The sequence below is a fragment of the Pygoscelis adeliae genome, unplaced genomic scaffold (assembly GCF_000699105.1).
Source record: "Pygoscelis adeliae isolate BGI_AS28 unplaced genomic scaffold, ASM69910v1 Scaffold124, whole genome shotgun sequence".
In the NCBI taxonomy this organism is placed as follows: Eukaryota; Metazoa; Chordata; class Aves; order Sphenisciformes; family Spheniscidae; genus Pygoscelis; species Pygoscelis adeliae.
In genome coordinates, this window is record NW_008824791.1 from 5,422,446 (window position 1) to 5,428,010 (window position 5,565).

Genomic DNA, 5,565 nt, shown 5'->3' on the forward strand with positions numbered 1-5,565 from the left:
CAACTTTGAAAGGTTGTTTTTCCCGTGCAAAGGAAGGCTGAGATAAGCGGGAGCCTCCAGAAGCAAGCTGGAGAAGCTGTTCCCGGCCACGTCAGGTGGACTCCTCGTGTCTGCGTGGTGGAGCTGCCCGGGTGCGGTGGGAGAGCTGCCGGTCTTTCTCTGCGGCTGAGATGCTGCATCCTGGGGCTCGGTGCTCTGACGCGGTGGCAGATGTGCTCCCCTGTGGCAGCGTTTAACCGTTTGGCACTTTTAATCTTTACCCCCTTCTTTGCTTCTTGTGAATATATATTACACCAAGTGGTTTGGGATGATATGAAATTAAAAGGAGATGGTGCAAGTGTAAATGATTACAGTTGCTCTTTTCTAAGCACCCAGGGGAGAAGGGCTGCAAAGATATCATTTTGAGCCTTATAGTGGGTTCCTAGCAAGTGAGTTGTTTCGTTATGCTTTCATGCTCATACAGAAGTGACCAAAGTGTAGGATTTGTGTGTGTGATACAACCCGTGACCTCTGTCGTCTTCCTGTCATGAGCTAGGGAGGCATAACTGGAACCTGGGGTAAAATGTTATCCTTTTATTTTGCTGCAGGCTTAGGTTATGTTTTGAGACTCCAAGGCTGCTTCCCGTTTTCTTCTTTGCCTTCATTGCAGGTGGTAGGCCTGATGGGTTTCAGCACGCAGTCATCCAGACTGGCTGTTCGAGTCCTTGTGGGCTGTCCATAGCACCCTGATCCTTTTTCCCCTTCAGTATATACTCCTCTTTGTTATATGAGGATGGGGATCAGATCAAGTGGTGGGGAGCTAGAAGAGAGGACGTAGACCTCGTCTCAGGGACCTGTGCTATTTACATTCAAGACATTTCTGGCCCCACCAGCTGTTCCATGTGTGTTATTTTCAGAAGGGCAATAATCCGTGGGAGGTCAGGAGGGTGGAATTGTGTGAATACGCCGGGTAAAGGAGATCAAGAGGCTTGGAAGTCCTCAGGCCTCGTCATGACAGAGAGTCAGGATCCCAGATGATTATGGCTTGCAGACTGGGAGAACTCAAGGGGAGCTCTGAATATGCTGCTTGTATGGCTAGGAAAGGCTGCTTAGCTGGGTGTTTGTTAGCTGTTTTCAAGAGTCATTTGTGTTTACACTGCTGGCAGGACCACCTATTCTTTTTTGAACAACAATAATATATATATGTGTGTGTGTGTGTGTTGCTGCACTTCTGCATTTATTTTTAGCCCTTTCGAAAAACCCCCAACAGGTTTGAAAGATGTTGTGGATTGTGAGTGGTGCCTGGCGGCATTGCTCACATTGACGGTTGTCAGAATTTCCATGATAAATCTGCGCTTTGAAAGGCTTATAACTCATCCTTCTATTCTTGGTCCTGCAGCTCTCATATCCTGGGAAAAAAACCCATTTTTTTAAAACTACATTTTCCCCACAGGTCTGTGAAAATCAGGTTTGCTGGCCTAAACCAGAGCTTTTTCAAAGCGGACGTTGAGTCTTGTCACTTTATTTTTTCAGTGCCTAATTGCAAATGTATGGCAGGTCTTTTTAATATGGTTCATATGATTAAATGGAGAAACTATTTTGCATATCGGGCTGGCACAGACACTGGATGGTGTAAATCAGCAGGGAGCCAGCAGTAGTTAGCTCCCTACCATCAGCTATAAGGAAGCACAAAACCAGCTGAATTATGGCAGAGGCTGGGCAGTCTCAGATCTGGTGTGATACCAGTTGCAGAATTATAGGGTGAATGCTCCTCAAGAGCTAGCAGAGAGATGAGACATACTATGGGTTTTTTGCAATCATAAACAAAGGACATGTATATGCTTATTATGTGCAATCAGCAAGAGAAATCCAGTACAAATCAGGAGCTGATGATTTTAATGAAGAAATACATAGTTATCCCTTTTTAACTTTACGGTTCATATGTCTGTAGTGTCTTCCATCCACGCGGTGCAAAGCAGCTCACAGTCGTTAATCTGTACCATTCACCAGTGAAGTCGTACACACATCACTGTGATTTCTAGTGCACACCCAGGAGAGACGGTGTTGTGAGGAGATTTAGTGACGTGCCCTGGTGATGCCGTGAATCCATGGCAAAGCACAGAACAGCACACAGGAACCCGAGTCGTGCAACAGTGCTGGAAGGACCGAGCTGCACCTCTTCTGAGAGTTTTCACAGTTTTTGAAAGCTGTTGGAACGTTAGCTGCAAATAGGACGTTTGCATGCAGATGGTAGGTGCTAATTCAAAACACAAAGGTAATGAACTTGAAACTGGATCCTGACACACAATGAGAATTGTAGAGGGAGCACTGGGAACTTGAGCTGAATCAAAGTCGGTGTAATTTCACATGCAGCGTTCAGTAGGCCATTCAAACTCGGATTATCTTTTGGCAGATGGGAATAACATTTATTCCCTGCCTCACCAGGCAGGCTGTGAGATAGCAAAGTACCTGCAGAAGGCTTTGTGTACGCAAAAGCTCAGCTGTTTTTCAGACTATATTAGTAGCTGTTTGAATGAGGGGTATGACCTTTCCTTCAGGCCTTGCCTGACAGCCCTGGACCTTCATGGTTACAAAACCACCGCTATTACAAAATGGAAATAGTCCTGTGTTGCTTTTGTGGATGTTGCATGGGTACACACACAGTGCCATATCTGTGTTTTACTGTAGCTCCACAGACACGGAGTTTAAACTTTTTTATCCTGCTTTTTCTTCCTCTGCAACTGATTTTCCTTTGGACATAAAGGTTTTTTTGTTCTGGTTCCCCTGTCCATGTCTTGTCTATCTCAGGATACTGCATCCCTGTAGGATCTCAGCACCTCCTTAGCCGTAGGCGAGGGCCACTATATTCATTTTCCAGATGGGAATTCCAGGCAAAGAAAGGCTCAGGTGACTTGCCTGTTGTTAGACACGAAACTTGCTGGAGTCGGAACCTGAGGGCACTCTCCAAAGTTTTAGGCCGGTGCCTGAGCTGCTTGTCCAGACTCAGTGTTATCTTTTGTTGCCATTCTGATCCCATCTGGCTGTCAGCTGCACCAGCCATTGCTCTGTGGGTATTTATGCTGCTGCCAGTTCTCATGTCTCGATTGGGAGTCATTTAATGCGAGTGACTGAGATTCCTCAAGAGGAAGAATTTGAAGTATCCCAGACAATGGTATGGTTAATATCGCTTTTGTTGTAAGACTGTTTTTTCGTATTTATTTTAAGGATTGTTGACACACATGAGTTTTTCTAGGGCTGTAGTATCTGTGTTGCAGCCATGAAAAAGGGTCAGAGGCAAAACAGTCTTGCCATTGGAGTTTAATATCCTTCCCTTGTAAGATAATAGAATAAATGGGAAGAGAAACATATGATTTAAGATCTTCGGTGACAGTGAGAACTTAAGAAAGGGACAGCACAATGTTCTTCATGACAAATTCGGCATTTCTGAAGAAAGATTCCTGGTAAAACATGACTGCAAGCCAACAGAGTCAACAAATGAATCAGAGAAGGGAATGGGGTGCGTCTCCCTTAGTAAAAAACTTTATTACATGTTCTCTTACTCTCAATTACCCTAATTTGAAGTGGGGAGCTAATGAATATTGCTAAATGGATTGAAACGAATAACAGCAGTGTGGACAAAAAATAATCATTATGAACTGCGGTCTATCGACCGCAGCAAATTTTTCACAGCTTTGTAGGTTTGAATGCTGCGGTGACTGGTCTGACTGTCTGCTTAGTATAGGGGAGAGGACCTTAACCAGTAATTTCCAGTGGGGTTAGTAACTTCTTCTGGTACCAGTGCATGCCTTTTTTAAACCCCATTGCAATCATCAGAAATTACCTTATCCCTAGACTGTGTTTTCCAATTGTTAATTAAAATAATAGTTCTCATTATAAGAGTGCTTCTGTTAGGAGAGCAATCGGTTGTCAGAAATATTGTCCCCATCGTAAGTACTTGTGTATCAGGATTAAAATGCTTCTTAACTTTGTCTTGGTAAGTGAAATAGAGCAAGCTATGGACTCCCGTTGCAGGCCAGTCTATGGTGCAGAGATGCTGGGGGTAATGCTGGAGCTGGCATTGTGTGCAAGTACGGTGCAGCTGGGCCCGGCTGTATTTGTGTTTCTGGGTGTCGGACGGTACGGATGTGCGATGCTGTGATGTGATGCATGTATGTGTGTGCACTGCAGCCTTGCTGCTTGCTTAGAAACACACATTGAGGCAGCGGCGGCCCTGACTTGAGTTGTGGGGAGGAGCGCTTTGGAAAGCTATAGCCTATTTGCACCATAGGAAGCGGGCTGTTCACTTTACCCTCAGGTATGCTCTGGGAGTGGAAAAAGGCGAAGGTATCTCAGTGTGTGTGCTTCTGAGGATCTCCTCAAGCTCTCGGGTACCTCACTGTGCTGGGAGCTGAGATGTGCTTGTGTGGTCGGAGATATCCATCAGGAATCAGCGAGGATCATTCTGAGTTCTCTTTCATTTTGTGAATGTCTTTATTGTTGATTTAGGACTGGGTACGTCAATGACCTTTTCAGAAAGTCCTCAAATTTGGCATTTCTCTGGAAATGCCAGAGACGAAAGGAATCTAGAGAAACTAGAAATATGGAGAGCGAAGTGTAACTGTATCCTAAGAAAATACAAGACCACAAAGGGGAAAAATAATCCGAAGCCTAATTTCAGAGGAAAAAAAGGTGAGAAAAGAATTCTCATGATCTGTAAGGGGAAAATGAATTGAAAAAAAAGCCCATTTTCCAGTGAAATACCAGCTGCCACATATGCTTTTGGGTTGACAGTTCATGTTATGCAGCAAAAGTGATGGTAATTTCTGCTATACATGTGTACCTAAGTGCTTTCTTGAACATGGACTGAAGGGGAAGAAAAGCAAGGTGGGAACCGAACGTGGCTTCATTCGACTACGTGATTTAGCAATGGCTAATTTTAGATACTTGTTTCTGAAACATCTTGCCCATAGTCTGGCACCCATCAAACTGGTTCTGTTAGGAGCACTTTTCAACCTCAAACTTTGTTCCCAAGCTGAAGAGCTGGCACGGCATTTACTTAAAAAACAAACCCAAACAAATAGCAGCAAGTTTCTGACCTCAAGCTTGCCTTTCCCTGCTAATCTGATTCCTTTTAAGGGTAGGAGCTGGTGGCTAACATGAGTTCTAGTGAAACCCTGTGTGTCGCTGAATATGAGCGTGTCAGGGTTTGCTGGGGCTGCTGTTAAAAATGTCATGTCCTAGCAGCCCATATCCAGTTTCTAGAAAAATCGCTTGATGTGTCTTTTGCTTTCTTTATATTGTCATATAGCTGACCATTCCCGACATGCCTTTTTAAGGCACAAACAAGAAAACTTAACTCTCTCGTGGGTCCCTAACAGTTCATTTTGATCTCTAGCTTGGCCCCATCTGTCCTGACCCTTCCTGTCTATATTAACCTTACAATAAAAAGGAGCTCCTGCATATGAATAGTGAGTCACAAAACCCAGCTCAGAGTAATCCCTGAACATTTTCCCGCTGTGGTCCAGCCCTGGGAGATGGAGATGTCCTCTCAAAAAATAACAGTTGTCTGCAGGGCGCTTGGCCCTG